At 40.5% G+C, this 19,780-nt stretch overlaps 1 pseudogene; it reads right to left on the bottom strand.

Moving 5' to 3' along the window:
- Positions 1-1,463: 1,463 nt before the first annotated feature.
- LOC118627233 lies at positions 1,464-15,837 on the bottom strand (annotated as a pseudogene).
- Positions 15,838-19,780: the final 3,943 nt, after the last annotated feature.

Below are 19,780 nucleotides of genomic sequence, written 5' to 3'. Positions count from 1 at the left end.
TCAACTCCTGCTCAGCTTTTGCTGTAGTTTTTGGGGATGGGTCTCTGCTGCTGGTCTGTGCTTCTGTTGCCTGGGGATGGATGTCTGCTCCCAACCTCTGTTGCTGGGGGTATATCTTGACTTTGATCGAACTGCTACTATGGGGGATGGTGCTGTGCTCCCAGCTGTCTGAGGCTTCTGTGACCTGCACCTTGGCAGCTCCACTACTGTACACCAGTCTGTGTTGACACAGAGTGTCCACTGGTCTGATGATGCCAGGTGTGCTGGTGGGCTCAGGTTGCTGGACCCTAGCCGCTCCCACTGCCTTTTCCCAGGGAAGACCCGGAATCTTCCAAAATGGTAGGACCTCCCCACAGTGCAGGGAGAAGCGCCCTGAAATGTCGCTTCCCGTGGTAGCAGGTTGCTCCTGTACACAGCACAGGAACCTTCTGCTTCTTGGCTGTGCACTGCTTGGGTTTGGTTGTCCACCTTCACGTCCACTCACACTCTCTCATACACTTGCTCACTCTTTCACACACTCACCCTTCCTCTGGTCCCACCTGCAGTCATTTCCCCTTATGTCTTATTGACTTACTCTCTGATTCTGTAGGTGTGTATCCTCAAGTAGCTGAGAAAGGTTGCATTGGTGTTTTAAGTATCACATGTTTCAAAATATCTATATTCCATTCTCTCAATCATTGGTACTTTGGCTGGCTATAGGATTCTAGGTTGTAGTTTAATTTATTATTATTATTATTATTATTATTATTATTATTATTTTAGAGGGAGGAAAGGAGAGAGAGAGAAACATAGATGTGAGAGAGAAACATCTATCACTTGCTTCCCATACCCTGGCTGGGGATTGAACCAGCAACCTGGGCATGTGCCCTGATCAGGAATTGAACCCACCACCTTTTGTTGTACAGGATGATGTTCCAACCAAATAAACCACACCAACCAAGCATAGGTTACTTTTTTACTTTCTTCTATTTTAACTCTCAGTGCTGCTGTTGAGAAGTCTGATATTGTTCTGATCATGGATCCTTGGTATATGAGTTGATATTTTCTCTCCAAAAGTTTTTTTTCCTGTGTCTAGTTTTACTTGTTTGCAGCAGAATGCCCAACATAGAACATAATTACAAATACTCAGGTGTGCAAAAAAAGATAGTACTTAAGTGCAAAAGAAGTTAGTACTTAAGTACAAACAAGAGATTTTATGATTTTCTTTAAGTAAACACTTAAACACAGCTGTGTCCCACATGCACCTGGGCTCTAGGTCTGTGTGGGGAAGCTTCCCTGCCTGTGGACCTACAAGGAGGATTCTTCTCCCCCTGTAATCAGCATGCCGTGGTGGTCCCCGAGCTGGTTTTAGAGCCTTACCCGGCCCTCGTCACATAATCTGGCTGGGTAAAGACATTGGAATTTCTGGAAGGTTAATGGCCCATAACAGTGAAGTACTCTATGAGACTCTCCTGGTCCCTGTGTCAAGGTGGGAGGACGAACCCAGATGACTTTCTGCAGCTGCTGGTGCTGCCCATGCCACTGAGAACTTTGGACCAGGTGCCCTTGAAGAAGGCTTTGAAAATCTACCAGCAGTCCACCACCACCCTGGACATGATGCCTACTCCTTGGTGCTCAACTGCATCATCAGCCACCACCTTATGGTGTCGAAGGGGTAGGAGACCACACCAGCCATGGCAGTCACCATCTGGGAAACTATCCAGCTCACCACGATGTGTGCCTTTGGCCCTGTTGAACCAGCCAAAGGGGGCGACCAGACCTGCGCACAGACTATGAAGCTCTGGTACAGGAACGGATGTGGTCAGACATGGGGATCTTCACTAGACAGTCGCCCAGGCCTTTGAATTCCTGCTGGGTGCCAATTTCCATACATAGCTTCTCCTGCACCCCTACGGGTTCTGGACCAACCCATGGGGTGGATGAAGGAGAGGGAAGTGGCTCTGGCAGCACAGCCAGAGGCCAGATTGCCAGCAAAATATTGCATGTGCTTGTCCATGTCCCCCAGGAAGACCTGCTTGTACTTATCCTGGAATGCAAATGTCAGGGCTTGTGGGGGAAGTAGCGGATGATGTTGGCCAGGTTGTCCCTCCAAAAGGACAGCCTACCTGCTCCTTGGGGAGGCCCAGGATGCAGCTGGCGATGTCCTCTTACTGCTCGTCAGCCGCGATCTGCTTGTTGGCATATTCCAGCTCATGTACCTGGCCGCTGAGCTGTCCTAACAGTTCACAACTTCAAAAACCAGTGTTTTTAGGTCATAACTGTTGCAGTGACAACGTGGCAGGCGACCACCTGATAACGTTGCAGCTAGAGCACTACATTTGCAACAATGCCACAGGAGGACTGCAGTTTATTCCTGCTAAAAATGGCATAGAGGACTGTACAAGGGGGGATGAGCCAGAGTCCAACAGAAAGCATAGGCAGGATCCAGCTGCGTGCAGGCCACAGCCTGGCCAGGAGAACCGTGGGGCACCCAGGCAGGGTCTTTTCTCTCCAAAATATTTTTGCGATCTTTTCTTTATTCCATTTCCCCCTCCCCCCAATTTCTGGTCTTCTTGCTGAGACCTTTAAAGGTGAAATCACAAACATATATTCGTAAGTTCTAGGAAACTTATTTGTATTCTGTCTTCAATAATTTCCTCTTTGACTTAAAAAACCATTTTTCTAGAATACGTGTGAGTTAGATGTCCTTCACCTGTATTGATTTTTGTCTTTATTTATTTTTGTCTTCCTGAGTCAATCCCTCATATTTTACAGTATCGCATTAATTATTTATATTTCTTCTCTCATGTTTTTAAGTTCCAATAGCACCTTCTCATTTTCTAAACATCTTCCATTTATGTTATCCTGTTCTTATTGCATGGCTACAAACCCTCTTTTTACTTCCATGAGAATATTAATTATAGAGTTTCTATTTTATTTTGGCCTTTATCTTTTATATTCAAGATTTTTTCTTCTCAAATGTCAGGTTTCTCTTTATATTGAAAAGAGAAACCATACTTCATACCTGGAAGTATGAAAGATTAGATATTCTGTCTTCCTCTTAGATAAAATTAACAAAATTCTAGATAAAATGTATATAGAATATTAATTATATGCATTTGGGGCCTGCAAAAAAGGAGGTGTGCAGGGACCAAAAACAAAGTGAGGAAGGAACCCGAGAAGGCAAGACACTCCCCAGCCTGTCCAACCCGGAGCGATTCTAAAGCGAGAGAAGGACACTGAAGATCTCTGGATGTCTCCTCTTGGGATACACCATTAACAACATGTTGTCATTTCTCATTGCCCTAAATTTGACTTCATAGCATGAAGGTTTTGCCCAGTAATGTCTTTGTCTGAGGTGATCAGAAGCAGATAAACGGAACGAAGGCCAAGAAAAAGAGAAATCATTTTTCAATCTTTAAATATAAAAGAACAGTGATAATCTAATGCCAAGGGTCTTTACAACAGTGTGTACCTGAGAAGGATTTCAGAAACACGAGTGTTAGGAGAGAGGAACGTATGTCTCCGCAAGCAGGTGGTTGCGCAAGAAAAGGAGCCTGATAATGGCTGCTCCGCAGCTCAGAAGCTTGGAATACTGCACAGCCTTCCCCTATCCGTAACAGACCTGGGTGTGACTTAATGATCAAAATTAAAGACAAATTCAGCTACAGGTGCTACATGGTGAAACATTAAATGGAAGCCCTGAACCAGGGAGCAGAACACAGCTACGTAACGTAAGCACTTTGGCAGGATTTTAAAATCTCTGAATGAAACTAGTCTCTGAATTAAATTTTTTTAAGAAAAGAAATGTCATTTTTTAAAGTGTATTATTTAGATTTACTATATCTATTACAGTAGAAATGATTTCTCATTGGCTGATAGTTATTCATTCAGTTATGTGCTTCACACACTTTAACTGAGTGCCTATTCCGTGTCATGCCTCATACTAGGCACAATGGATGCAGAGATATTCCAAAGTTATAGTCTAGTAGTAAAAACGAACAACCACTTTACACATCACTCTATGGGATAGTGAATTCTGTAATGAAAGGAAACAAAAGATGCTGTGTCAGGAACGGCTCTCGGAGAGAGCTGACGTTGAGGCAAAGTGAGACTAATTTGAAAAAATAGTGGTTAGGAGGGTCCCTCTAGAGAAAGGAAGTATATGCAAAAGCATGAGAGACTTGGCTCAAACCAGTAATTGTGAGTTGAGTATACTGATATATAGAGAGCATGAACTGGGTAGCAAAACGTAAGTACCATTATGAAGGGTCCCATCCTGAAGTCACTGTGAAGCCATTGTAGGAGTTAGAAAAATCAGACTGGTGGCAGGGTGGCAAGTAGATTAATGACGTGAAGGTAGGGGTACCAGACCAAAAGCTTTTACAGTAAACAAAGTAAGAAATAATAAAGTGCTCAATCAAGGTAATCATAGTTGATATAGGCAGATGGAAAAAATTAGGAAATATTTTTTAAAAGTACAATCAACTGAAATTGATGACAATTTGATATGAGATAGGTGAGTAAGGCAAGGTAATGAGTCCAAGATGATGTTTAGGTCTCTGATTTGAACAGTGGGTGCAGGTGCCGCTATTCACCCAGATAGGAAAGTCTGCAAAGAGAAGCAGATTTGAAGGGAAACTGGTTCGGTTTGAGGTGGGTTCAATTTGTGATGGGTTCTGTTTACAGTGTCTTGTTAGGCATCCAAGTGGGGACTTGCCTAGGAGGTTGGATGTAAAAGCCTTGAGGTCAGGAAAGAGATCTGGGTTTAGAGATGCACAACTGAGTTATTACACAGTGATAACAGTTGATGCCATCAGTATGGCTACATTATCCAGGAGGAAGTTTAAGGGATCAACCTAAAGAAATACCGATTCTTTGGGAGCAGATAAAGAGGAAATTGTAAGAGACTGAGAAGGAATAGCTAGTATAGTCAGAGTATAACCATGTGAGAGTTGTCTTACAAGGTCAAAGCAGTTCAAAGAAGGAGCCTGGGTTACAGATGGAATTGCTACAGCGCAGTCAAGCAAATCAAGGATTGAAAAGTGAAAAGAGTGATGGTATAAATTGTCATCCAATATAGATACATTTTAGAATGAAAGGTATTGTGATGACAGATTTTGTGTCAACCTGAGTGGTTCATGGGGTTCCCAGATATTTTCTCGACATGATTTGTGGGCATTTGAGTCGGTAGACTGAGTAAATCAGATTGCCCTCTCCAGCTGGGGTGAGAGTCCACTCAGTTGAGAGTATGAATGGAACAAAAAGGCAGAAGGAGAAATCGCTCTTTCTCTGCCTGGTTCCTAAGCTGGAACATTGGTTTTTTTCAGCTCGTGGACTGGGACTTACCCCACGACTGTCAGTTCTAGTTCTCAGGCCTTCAGAATTAGCTACTTCATTAAGAAGAGAGAATGCTTTGTATTTAAATAACAATTACAAAATTTCTACCCACTTATTGTTAAGAAGTGCTCTTTCAGATACCAACTTTGTGGTTAGGCCTTGGTTCCCTGGGCAGAATGACAAGAAAGCTGGCTTATTCTGTGAACAATGTAGTTATGTCAAATCCACTCTAACTCTGGAGGAATGCAAGTATTGAGGGAGAGTGTGGCTGTGGTTTCTAGTTAGTTTGTGCCTTTCCTGGATTTTCTTCAATTGTGTAAGCTCTTGAGTCCCAGGGACAATCACTGTTTGTTGCATTCACTTTCCCCAGAAATCCTGGAAAAACCCGAGTCATGAATAAGAAATCTTTTTAAAAATATGTTTCTATTGATTTTTTTTTTAGAGAAAGAGGGAAGGAGAGAGAGAGAGAGAGAGAAACATTGATGTCAAAGAGAACAATCAATTGGCTGCCTCCTGCATGCCTCCTACTGGGGATCCAGCCTGCAAACTGGGCATGTGCCCTGACCAAGGGAAATGGAACAGGGACCTCTCAGTCTGTAGGATGACACTTAATCCACTGACACCAGCGGGCGATAAATAAGAAATCTTAGCAAAATTATTTTGTAATTTAATTAGTAGAAGATATTACACTGTATAAAATGAGCATTGTGGAGCATTTGGGTGATCAGTATCCACAAACCCATTTATCTTATCTAAATCTGCTATTTTATTTTTTACCTGGGTTTGTCTTGGGATCTCGTGTCTTAGCTGCATCTTGGCTTTCTTGACTCTATGCTTTAACTCCAATTTCTTTTCTATCAGCCCTAGAAACATGTTTGTTGGGGTAAGTAGCTCACTTCTCCAAAACTCATTCTAATACCGTTAGAATGTACATGACTCATGGGAAAGCCAGAAAAATCACTTCTAACCCATTTACCACTGATTCTGGCCCAGTCTACAGTTTCCTCATGCTGTGATATTTTTGCTTTAAAAATCCACAGACTAAAAAGTTTCCATGCAAATCATCAAAATCCATTCTGATCTGACCAAATAAGGGAAGTAACTTGATTCCTTCTAATGTTGGAAACCACCTTGATGTAACTAGTTCTCTAATTTCCCCCTCATTCATCAGTAAACTCTGGAAATTTCTCAAGATTTTGTTCCAATGTAAAGGATCTAGTCCATCCTTCTTGTAACACTTCCGTGATTTACGTTTGTATGGTTTCCCAAATAACGTAAGTATTCAATGTGAATATTTTACCTTAAAACTGGAGACATTATTTTCCCCCAAAGAGCCATAGTCACGAATCTCTCAAGTCTGTTCTTCTGTGTCAGTTTGTATAACTGAATAAGGGGCCTTCTGAAAAGTCCAGGTGGTGCAGGGGTCTTGATGAGGTGACTATGTTGCTATAGTGATTCTGCAGCTGGCCAAATGGTCACAGTTTGGTTTATTCAGTAGGAGTTTTTGCAAACATAAATAAGAGTAAAATAAAACTCCTACGTTTTCTCCCTTGGGAGATGTAGGAAGGATGGATCAATAAATACATTTTGATTAATTAACTATAAAGAGAAAATGGGAGAAAAGTAAGGATGGTCACCAATAAGGAATGTTTCTGGAACCCTTCTGAAGCAAATGCTGATATTGTTTTCAAGGTCAAAGACTAAAAGATAGTGAAAGTAAAATTGACTTGTCTCTCATATGGTATGTGCTTAGAGTAGAGGTTCAGGGAAATGTAATCCTTTTATACACAGATTGATTTACATGGTCATTAATTTCAGTAGTACTAATTAGCTTTAATCCAACAAGAAATAACTTGATAGCGTATTAATATAATGGTCAGAGCAACCAGAAAACTTGAAAAATTGTTCATGCTATGTTATGGCTCTAAGGAACACTGTGACGTTAAGCAAAATGAGATGAAACATTACCTATTTTCTTACTGTTGTTCAGTCTGTCATCCAGTGTTCTCACAGTCATACATGCTAAATAGCCTATGAGAGAATTAGAATCTAAACCAGGCTCATGTAACTGTACCTGTTAGCACATAGATGCAATCTATCATTAAGGATTCTTTACAAAAAACTTTTTTGCTGACTAAAAGATAAACTCATACATCCACACATGCACACATATATTCCTAAATTGATTAGATAAATATGTAGGTATGTAGTTATTAGATTTCTGTGAATGAGTAAACAAATGAGAGGAATGTAAAGCGTGAAGTAGTCTTAACAAAAGTGTAATACTTATATATATTAGTTCTCAAAAATGTGTAATGAATGAACAAACATATTCCTCTTAGAGTATCAGGGCACAGTTTTACCAGAAAGCCTCTTGTTAATTCTGTAATTTACTATGCACTTATATCTGTCTTAGAATTAGTATAAGTGTAATGTCTTACATTTATAATAATTTTCTGAGAAGAACAAAACATAATGAAAGATTTTCTTCCCCAAATCTTTGAGCAAGATGCATTTTCCAGAAAAATGTGTTCAGTTTTTATCCTGTAGTTCTGTGTACCACTGAGCTCCCCGAAGTGTTGCCCTAATTGAACAGGTCAGAGCTCTCGCTGAGCAGTAGGAACACCAGGGTGTGTTTTAAGCATGTCCATGTCTAGGCCTCACCAAAGTCCAGTGAAATCTGAACCTCTGGAATAGATTCTTACATTGCTCTTTTGAATAATCTCATCAGATAAATCTAATGTGCATTCTGTGGGGAGAACCCTGCTGTAGCTGGGGACTTGCTCCACGCTGAGACACATGGATGAGGTTATACTAGCCATTACCATCATACCTATCTTCACATCATGCTTTGGTTTGAAACTGTGTCCTTCTTCACTGGGACCATAGAATAGCTGTAAGTACAACAGTAAACTGTTTCCAGGGGAGTGGAAACTTGGTTCTCAGTGAAACCAGGCCTGGTGTGTGGCCCCTTGGGATCCTGAAGATCAGCATACAAGCCCTCGATTCTACTGTAAAGAAACAGAACTGCTATTTCTTAACACTTTGGCCACTGATAGTTTTCCCCATGGTAACTTCCTACATTTAGAGAAATTTTATTTTGACAAAATTTAAGTTGCTGATTATTGGAAGTAGTTAATAATTATAATTTTATCAGCTTGATTTTTTTTTTTAAAGCTTACCAAATTCTCCTACAATATTTTCAGTATTTGCTGAAGGATGACATCCCCCTTGACTTAATCATGTGCCAGATTACTCGTAAACCTGGACCATATGCCACTGCAATTTGTTGATGGGCCCAAGCTGTTTTGGTACATAAAAAATCCGAGGGGATTAGAACGGCTCAATCTTCACTGTGAACAGAGCAACGACGGCAGGGCAGCTATTTGCTCGCCTCTCTCCTTGTCCACACATTACCTCTGTTCTCTTCATTTAGGTCACTGGTAACCCCAAGTCTGGAGATCACAACAATGCCCACAGAAAAACATATTTTATCCTGATTAGTTCTTTCTTTAGATGGTTAGACAGAAACCACATTTCAGAGACATACAGATCATGCAAAGATGGGATAGCAATCATTACGTGCACAAGTAGGAAATGTTTTCACAATTTTGGCTTTCGGATGGCCCCGGGGAAAAGCGCTCTTCAGTTGATGAGTGACATAAACATTTTCTTCCTATATCTGACTCCTGTTTTCTGCTCAGCACAGTTGATGGTGTTATTCTCTGTCATCAATATTTAAATAACTCCAAGTTTCCCTGTTTCTAATAAAATAAAGACTCTTGACTTGAAATCAGAATCAGATGGTTGATTACATTATTAAGATTTTAAAATGACCTTTGGAAATATATAACTTTCAAGAAGACACTTTCTTACACACCACTTTCTGTTGCAAGGGAAACTTTCCCCTAATAAAGAAATCATTGTGATTTATTTATGTCTTAATATCCCTGACAATTTCTTGATAGCAGACACTTTTTTAAACATCTGACATGATGTCTTTAAAGATGAAGAAATAAAGCATATTGATCTGAAGTTTATCCATTTTTCATATTGCTAAAAGTGCTTTATAAAAATGTAAAGCACTAGGAAAATACTGGTTATTCATATTTCTATGTCGCTATTATATAACCTGCATAGTGAACAGTTATGTGTGGATTTTGGAGGATAGAATACTTGAGATTCTAGTTGGAAGCACTGTAAAAGTCACTCAAACCAACACAGAAAACACCTTTGCATTTTCTTCTGCCCAGTTCAAGAATACTCTCTAGGTCTGGTTGGTTTGGCTCAGTGGTTGGAGCGTAGGCCTGCAGGGTCATGAGTTCAATTCCCAGTCAAGGGCAGGTACTTGAGTTGCAGGTTTGATCCTCAGCCCCAGTCGAGGTATTGGGTCGGTGTCGTGCAGAAGACATCCAGACACATTGATCTCCCCTCCCCCCACCCATCCTTTTCACTCTATTAAAAAAAAAAAAAATCAATGGAAAAATATACCTGAGTGGGGAGTAACAAACAAACAAAAATACTCTATAAACTTTCCTGAAAATTCTTCTTTGAATATTTGTAATAATGAGGAATGCTAGAGAACCATTCTTTTTATCTGAATCCTACTCCGTGTAACTTTCATTTGTAGCTCTGCCTTGGAAAGCTCAGCAGAATAACCTTAATTTTGTTATTCCTCAAGATCATCCCTTAAATACTGTGTGAAAGACACACCTTATCCTCAAGAATTTGACCGCCACGATGGCTAACTTTATAAATGCATTTGCCTTTCACTAGAGACCCCATTCCCTATACACAGGGAGTGATGTTGTCACTTAGTGGCCCAATAGCATTGTCACAGTGTTGCAACCAGTAACAGCCATATATGTGTCAAAATGAATCGTGCACATAGAGGACAGCTGTTCAGCCACACAAAGGGTCTCTTTTCAGCCGTCAGAAAGAAATCATGCTCTCTTGCAAATTCTCTTCATTTTCTTTGTTGTTGAGCATACCTATGGCTTCTTTAGAAAATATGACATCACACTACAAAAAGAAGCTCATAACAAGTTCACATTCCCAGTGGTGGTGGTGGGGGGGGGGGTTCTTTCTTAATCACTAATTAATTAAATCACTAACTTTTTACGTCTCTTAATCTTAAACTTTTGTAGTTGAAAGTGACACAAGCTTGACTATGATAGGAAACAAAGTGATTATTATTATTACTATTCTTGCACAAGCAAGAAGACTTGGTGTTTAGGTGTGCTGCCTCAGCACTTGGCCCCGGTGTGTCGCCACCATGAGCACACGTGCCCCTTTTAAGAATTGTTTCTCAGATCACTCTAGCTTTGTGGGTCTTGAGGAGGCAAGCCTCATTGGCTTTCAAAGCTAGATGTTTTGAGGTTGGTCACTCAAAAGCAGATCTTAAAAGTTGGAGTGTCAGAAGTGGGGTTCATACCCTTCCCTCCTCAGGGAGAAACTTGGAATTTATAGTTCCGTCCTGATTGTGGGTCCCCATGCTGGGAGTGGTGTTTATGGTGAGACTGTGTCTCAGTCTCTCCCACCTGTTTGAATGGGGGTATTTTCTCGTTTGCTTGATGTGGAGGAGTCACTCAGCTAGACTTATTTATTTCAGAGGAAATTGTTCTCTATGTAGCTATAGATTCAGTGTGTCCCTGGCAGGAGTTAAATTCAGGATCCTCCTATTGCATCGTCTGGAACCTCTTTGGTCGCCACATATTTATGTGCAGGCTGGTCCCTGGATCCCAGCACGTCCAGATGGGACTGTAATCCTGCTTGCATGGGCTGGAGAGAATCCGGGCTTCTTGTTTTTCCAGATGATCACTTCATCATTATCACTTTCTCCAGTAATAACAGATGCTTTAATTTAGAGAAGGTAGCAACACCATCCAGGGAATAACTATATATTTATTTTCTGTTCTTTTTGTTGTTGCTGTTAATCCTCACTTGGGTACCCCCCCCCCCCCACACACACACACTGATTTTTGAAAGAGTGGATGGGAGGGAGGGAAGTAAAGAGAGAGAGAGAAACATTGATGTAAGAGAGACACATCAATTGGTTGCCTCCCACATGAACCTGACCAGGGCGGGGGATCAAACCCCCAACCCAGGTATGTGCCCTTGACCAGGAATTGAACCTATGACTTTTTGGTCGGCAGGCTGATGCTCTACCTGCTGAGCCAAACTGGCCAGAAAAATATATATATATCTCATTATTTCAGTTGCCTCTCGTTCGTTCCTAATCCAGAGAGGCTTTCTCCATGTGGTAGGTGACACTGATTATCAACAGCCTCGAGTTCATTTCATCTTAATTCAGTGACTCACAGAAATTAAAATGTGTCTGTAAGCCTCTGCATGTAAAATTCTAGGGTTGTTGGGGCCACATATATATTCCTGAGCTGCTACTCATGGCCACTGAACATGAGATCACAACGGGTCATGTCAGATTCACATGCCTCACTCTGTACCCAGGTTCTAGGAACTGGGTTCTTCTCTGGTCTCTGCCCCTTTTCCATGTTGATATGGAAGAAAGGTGGTATGGCCAGATATACGTCCACAGAATCAGTGTGAATGCGTGAATGTAGGATTTGAACTTTCTCAGTGAGTTTTGAAATTTTGCAAGTAAGAAAGACATATTTCTAAAATGATTGTGCTTCTGCTAAACTCTGCCCTTCAAATGGCCTAAAAAAAAGTAAATAAACAATTTCTGAAAATATTTTTTTGTTCTGAAATCAATTATGCCATAAACCAACAAATTATCTCTATCACATTGAAAATATATAAGGTGGCTCTGAGTTATGAAAATTGTCTTTCAGCTATCAACTTAAAATGATTTCAAAGTCCCTTTTTGTGAAATGTAAAGTTTGCAATACTAAACAGCTTAAAGAGGTATTTATTTATTTTTGAGAGTTAAATGAACTGTTATTTAAAATTTTTCTAAAATCTTAAAACCTCTTAAGTAATTCTTATAAACAGAATACAAGATGTGGGAAGTGCGAAATTAAAAATATTTTCACTAATTAGAGATGACCTTATATAGTTTCACCACTTATAAGTTATCAAGACATCTGTAACTTGGGAAAATGATTTTTATATCTTACTTCCAAACATTATGTACTTTCTATTCAGTTTTTGAAAACATGTAAATATATAATTGCACATATTAAGATGTATTTTTATATGTGTTTCATAGATCAAGTTGTTAAAATAGTTTAAAAATCTATTTGTTAAGATGTATCAACAAAAGCATAACTAAACTTACTACAAAAATTATTTATGTCCTTGTTCCTTCAAAGAAAGAACACCTTCCTGAGAACCCAAAAATAGACCCAAGACATTATGCTCAATTAATATTTGACATAGGAGGCAAGAGCATACAATGAAGTAAAGACAACCTCTTTAATAAATGGTGATAGGAAAACTGGACAGCTACATGCAAAAAATGAAACTAGACCATCAACTTACACCATATACAAGAATAAACTCAAAATGGATAAAAGACTTAAATGTGACTCATGAATTCATAAAAATCCTAGAAGAAAATGTAGGCAACAAAATTTCAGACATTATACCCAGCAGAATTTTCACTGATACATCACCTAAGGCAACAGAAACAAAGGAGAAAATGAACACATGGGACTACATCAAACTCAAAAGCTTCTGCACAGCAAAAGATACAATCATCAAAATGGAAAGGCAACCCACTGTATGGGAGAGCATAATTGCCAATGATATATCAAATAAGGGGTTAATTTCCAAAATGTATAGAGTACTCATACAACTCAACAAAAGGAAGACAAAGAACCTAATTAAAAAATGGGCAGAGGACCTAAATAGACACCTCTCCAAACAGGATATACAAATGGCTAAGAGACATATGAAGAAATGCTCAACATCACTAATCATCAGGGAGATGCAAATTAAAACAACAATGAGGTATCACCTCACACCTGTCAGAATGGCCGCCATCAACAAATTATCAAACAACAAGTGTTGGGGAGGGGAGGGAGAAAAGGGGACTCTAGTACACTGCTGGTGGGAATGCAGACTGGTGTAGCCACTATGGTAAACAATATGGTGTTACCTCAAAAAATTAAAAATTGAACTTCCATTTGACCCAGTGATCCTGCTTCTAGGAATATACCCTAAGAAGCCTGAAACACCAATAAGGAAGAATATATGTACCCCCATGTTCATAGCAGCACTATTTACTATAGCTAAGATCTGGAAACAGCCCAAGTGTCCATCAGTAGACAAATGGATAAAAAAGCTGTGGTACACATACACAATGGAGTACTATACAGCTATAAGAAAGAAAGATCTTTTATCCTTTGAGATGACAGGGAGGGACCTGGAAAGTATTATCCTCAGCGAAACAAGCCAAGCAGAGAAAGACAAATATCATATGATCTCATTTGTTTGTGGAATATAATGAACATAACAGTCTGAGGAATTGGGTAAACCCAGAGACATGGAGGTAGGGTACAGACTGACAACCCTAAGAAGAGGAGGTGGTGGGGTGAAGGAAGAGATAAACCACAGAACTTAAATGCATGTACATATAACCGATGGACACAGACACCAAAGTACGGTGATGGGGCAGGGGGGATGGGGAGGAAAGTGTCAATGGGGAAGAAAAGGAGAAACATCTGTAACAAAAATAAATTTATAAAAAAATGTTTTAAAAAAGAACACCTTCCTAAAGGTATAACAGATTGATGCATTGGGTTATAGGTAAATATCAATGATGTCAAATACATTTTTCACATGTGTACTGAAGGTACAGTAAAATGAGCAAAATTTAAATATTTCCAGTGTGACTCAGTGAATTGAGCATTGTTCCATGGACTGAGGAGTCCTGGTTTGATTCCCTGTCAGGACACATACCTGGGTTTCCGACTCGTTCCCTAGTGGGGGGCGAGCAGGAGGCAGCCAATCGATGTTTTTCTCTCATATCAATGCTTCTATCTCTGTCTCCCTTCCTATCTCTCTAAAAAATGAATTAAAACATATTTAAAAAATTAAAAAATTGTGAATAAAAAATTAATGGGCTGGATAAAAGTGTTTCGTAGTTAGAAAAGTGGAAATCTGTTTCCATACTATCTTGTAGAAAGAAAAAAAAGTTGGCATGAGAGGCAGTGCTTTAAACAGACAAGTTGGGGAAAATCAGGCTGATATCTTGGTATAATTATGCCAATTGGCATGTCAGCTGGGTGCTCTACATATCTTGCCTCACATCTTCTTGGGCCGCTTTTTACTCTAGCCTTTGCTGAAGCAACAAGTAGTGTGTAGTCGTAATGTGACAAGATTTTGCCTCAGCTGTGCAGCCATAGCTGGGCCTCCACAGAGCAGTGTGAGGCTGGCAATAATGTCAACTCGTGCTAAATATAACAAGGAAGCAAAAAGCATTGCCAGCATGGGGAGAGAGGAAGTTTGCCATTGTTTAAAAGGTAGTTAATGAAGAACTCTCTGGGAAGGTTGCATTGTAACAAAGATCTAAAGGGAGTGAGGGAGGGAGTCTCTGGGGGATAGACGTGGAAACAGAGTGCAGGAGCTCTGAGGCAGGAGCATGGCTGGAAGACTCATGAGTAACAAGGAAGCCAGAGTTTCTGGAGAAGAGCAAGACAGGGAGACAGAAAAGCTGGAGATGAGGTGAGAGGTAATGCTGCCAGGATGTGGAGAGCCTCATCAGCCTCTCTACAGATAATGGCTTGGGCTCTGACAGTTTTGAAAGGACCAGTATTATGTGCCTGGTGTATTGAGACTAGGCTACTGATTGTATGGGCAAGTGTGGAAATTACTGTCTGTTAGGGGCTTTTGCAATTAATTCCATCAAGAGTTAATGTTGGCATTATAAAATGTGGAAGCAATGGGTGCAGGGAGATGAGGCAAAATTCTAGATATATTTAGAAGGTAGAGCCAGTAGAATTTTCTAACCAAGAAGATGTAAGATATAAGGAGAGGAATGAAGGATCATTTTAACTATCTGAAAGACAGAAAGGAAGAAATTGCAATTAACTGAGACCGGGAAGACTGACATTTGGAAGGTTTGGGAGGGGATCAGGTTTTAGATACATGTTTGAGATACCTATTAGGTATCCACATCAAAATATAAACAAGGCGTAGGCTGGATATCTGTGTCGAGCACAGAGGAGTGCCTGGAGGAATTGCAAATTCGGAAGTCATCATCATCATATCGATATCTAAAGTCACAAAACTGGGTGAATCCCTGAGGCAGGGTGTGCGAGAAGAAAAGGGAAGGGTCTCGGGGCTGAGGTCTGGATCACTCTGAAGTGTGAGGTTGGGGGTTAAGGAGGAGCTTGCAAAGGAGCCAGAGAAGGACTGGACACTAAGGTAACGAGGATGGTGTGAAATCTTGGCAGCCAGATGAAGAAAGGGGTTCAACAGTGTCAACCATGAAGGGATGTATGTGAGATGAGGGTGAACCATTGGATATAACCAGGTGGAGTCACTGATGGTCCTGCAGAGCAGTTTCAGTAGAGAATTCGGGGCAAAAGTCATATGCAGTTCAAGAGTAAAGGGGGCCCTGGCCTGAGGACCAGAGAGTCCCGGGTTCGGTTCCCACTAGGGGCATGAACCAAAAAAAAAAAAAAAAAGAGTAAGGGGGAAGAAAATTAAAAACATAACATTTCACTTATATGTGGAATCTAAAGATCAAAATAAACAAACAAACAAAATTGAAACAGACTGATAGACACAGAAATCGAACTGGTTGCTGCATGGGAGGGAGGTTGGGGGCTGCATGAAAGAGGTGACAGGTTTGAGAAGTACAAATCAGTAGTTACAAAATAGTCACAGGGACATAAGTAAAGCATAGGGAATATAGTCAATAATATTGCAATAACTATGTTGGTGCCAGGTGGGTACTGGAAATATCGAGGGGAACACTATGTAAAATATATGATTGCCTAATCACTAAGCTGTACACCTGAAACCAATACAAAATAAAATTGAAAGAAAAGAAACAGCGGATGCGAACAGGTTTTAAAGGGAAGACCAGCATGGTGTTGTGGCTGGAGGGGTACCCTGAAGTCAAGAGAAGGATTCTTTTGTTGATATGGAAGAGATAATAGCATACATAAAAGCTGTTAGGAGCTATTCAGTCGAGAGGGAAAATTGATGATGCGAGAGAAGAGAAAGAATTGCTGGAGTTATGGCCTTGAGTTGACAAGAGGTCATGCAATCCAGTGTACAAGGGACCTTAGATAGCAACAAAGTTTCTACAAAATGACAGGATGACAGGAAGCTGGATGTGGTGATGCAAGCTTGTTTGAGTTGTTTTTTTATTGTTTCTGATTTCCTGTGAAAGGAAACAAAGTCCACAGCTGAAGTCAAGTTGGGAGAGGATGTGTTGGGTGTATGAGAACAGAGAAGGTCTAAAATGGTCCTTAGAAGGGTGGGAGAGTGAATGGATTAGGGAACACACATGGTCTCTGAGCAACATCATGGGCTTGCTGGACAGTGGGAGACCTACATTTAAAGTTGTGTGCTTTTCCCAGCCGTGTTCAGTGGGATAGTAGAGCAGAGAGAGGAGTCAGAGTTGAATTGAATTTCATCAGCGGGGGTGAGGGGTGGCGGGGGGGGGGGGGAGGTGTGCTTTGCCAGTCTACTCTGCTGAATGAGGACTGAGAATGGACACAGGGAGGATTTTTGTGGTAGCATGATCTATACTACATTGGTTCTCTTTTAAATTAATTCCCTCAACTGACATCGTCTTTTCTACTAAAGATATCACCTCTTATTCATCCGACTTTGGAGCTCAGAATTGTTTTTGTGTGTCATTTCCTCTCACTGCCCAGATACACCCAGTCACCAAGTGGCAGCTGTCTCATCACGCCGTCCTCACCAATGTCACTGCATCAGAAGGCAGGACAGGACCTGACGCCGCAAGCAGGGGGGCGAAGCAGGGCAGGGCTGGGGGAGCAGTCCAGCATCAGAATATGGGGGTTCCAGAAATCCGAGGTGAAGAATACGGTTCTTAATTCAACAGGAAGCCACGGACTTCTTACCTGGTGACAAGCTTCTCCTGAGTGTGCTCCCAGGAGAACCAGGAGGAAGCTACGTGGTCCTTTCTGACTTCACCTCAGAAATCTAAGTTAAGAGTTAACATATTTTTGTAAATAAATGTTATTGGAACACAGCTAGGTCCATTTTTTATATATTGTCTGCAGCTGTTTTCAAACTTCAACAGCAGACCCTGCTTTAAAACATAAAAGAAAGTGTCCAAAGTAGAGGCTTTCGAACTGACCAGTCGTGGCCTTTGCTGCAGAATCAGGGTGTTGTCGCATGTTACAAAAACTACAATATTTATAGAGCCATCTCTACACAAAAGTTCAAATTTCTCAGTGAAATTATAGGGCAATTCCTACCCCTCATTTCTTCTCTCCAGAGATGTTCCCTAAGACAAGACAAAATACAGGATCTGCACCCAGATTTAAACATTAATTTTGGGATGTTTGCCAGACCAGATGGTTAGAAAAGCTAAATACCATTGATTTATTTCTTACCCTTTATGAAGCAACATTAGAGACAATGGACCTTATCAGAACAAATGAGAATAAACAACAGAATGCAGATCAGAGGAGAATTAAGAACAAATGCTATTGGATTTTATATGCTATAATTAATTTTGTATGTAGAAAAGCACTAATTATTAGCAAATTTCAAATTGTACCAACCAAGTTTTATCTCAGCATTTTCATCTCATGGCACACATAAACTAATTACTAAAATTCTGCAGCACACCAAAAAAATATATTTTTTGCTAATATGACAAAAAATAGTTAAAATTTTGATTCATTCACATGCTGGCTGTTTGGATAAATGAGTCAGTGCCCCTGACCAAGTAGTCAGATATTGCATGTGTTAAAAATTCTGCGGCACACCAGTGGAAAATCTCCTCTTTATCTACTGTCAGGTGGGCAAGGATTGACTTCTCTATTTCACAAATATCAGTTTTCCTTGTTACAATAATATTCAGTGCCCTGAGAAGGCTCCCTTGTCAATGCAGCTCACCCTCCATTAAATGCCTTTGAGCACTTAGGACATTTTGAAGGCTGGACAAACAGATTGGTAAAACCGGATCCCTGCACGCGATACTGCGGTACAGTGGCGATTCTGACCCAGAACTGCAGCAATAGTTCTCAGGCCATTTCAGGTCACAGACCCTTATGAGATTATGTTCAAAGCTGCAAATCTTATGTTAGAAAAAAAAAATGTGCAAAGGCATATAGATCATTTTACATATGCTTTCAAGAATTATTCTTTATTTCCTCAAGGTCAGTTATGAAAGTCCATATGGGGTTGATCCCATTTTTAGAAGCTTTGTGGTACAGCGTGAGCACAATGGAAAAAATGTGCATACATACACGCCTGCGTACATGCAAGTGTCTCAGTTTCTCCAGGAGATTAAGATGGAAAAAACATTTCTAAGTGGGAGAAATGGCTTATGCGAAAATAATGGGACATGATATGGCAGGGGAGGGCAGGAAGTCAAGGCTGTTTGGTGTGATGCATCCTTTGTGGAACACTAAAGTCTTGGAGAAGAGGCTGGAAAAGAGATGAGACGCTGGATAGCAGCAGGTTTTGTATATTATACCAATAGACCTGTCTCTTTTCACTCAGGGAGTGTACTTCCCGAAGGGGACACACACCACATAAGGGACATGCCGTTTATCACAGAACGCTTACAGACACATTTGTTTGCTTCTGGCTGGTTCGTTTTCTCTTTCTTTGATTTTTCTTGCTTCCTTTTTTTTTTTTTTTCTGAATTAAACTATACTAAAGAACAATCTTTTACACACTATATTCCAGAATTTAATTTGATTTTGTAGCATTCCTGCCAGCGGTATTTTATTTTACCTAGTTACACAAGAAACCGAGATCCCGAAAGGCAGTAACCCGAGCAAGCCCACCCAGCTACAAGTGGCAGAGCTGGGAAATCAATAGCCCTTTTTTTGACTCTGGGTTTTATGCTTTTTCCTCTGGGCTTATTTATGCTGAGCCAAATAAAATTTTATTTGAAGAATAACTGATTATTTCTGGCTAATGTAGAATACTCCCTCAGGGTAAGTCAGGTTATTAATTAAAACCATACTTTTTATTTAGTAATTTACCCAAGAATTTGGGGAGGAATAACAGTCACGTTTATTTTTCAGTGATCCCTCACTCTTACCAGCCCTCACTTTGGTTTGCATTTCGGTAAAGCGGATGCTGAGGAAGGCTGATAGCTGGGGTCGAACTGAGCAAACTGGACCGACTGGGAAAGGACTGGAAGGCCTAAGATCTGGATTACAAGGCACTGGGAATTCCTCCAAAATACAAACTCCAAGCAACAGACAAAAAGACTGTGCATAGCAAAGAGAATGGCATGTTAAGGATATTTGATAAATGTTCCTGGCCTTCCCTAAGGTGGCAAAAACACATCCTTACATAACCACGAAGT

This window comes from Molossus molossus, unplaced genomic scaffold, assembly GCF_014108415.1.
Source record: "Molossus molossus isolate mMolMol1 unplaced genomic scaffold, mMolMol1.p scaffold_m16_p_1, whole genome shotgun sequence".
Classification (NCBI taxonomy): Eukaryota; Metazoa; Chordata; class Mammalia; order Chiroptera; family Molossidae; genus Molossus; species Molossus molossus.
Note: the sequence above shows the minus strand (reverse complement) of the source record. Positions and strands in the feature narration are given on the sequence as shown.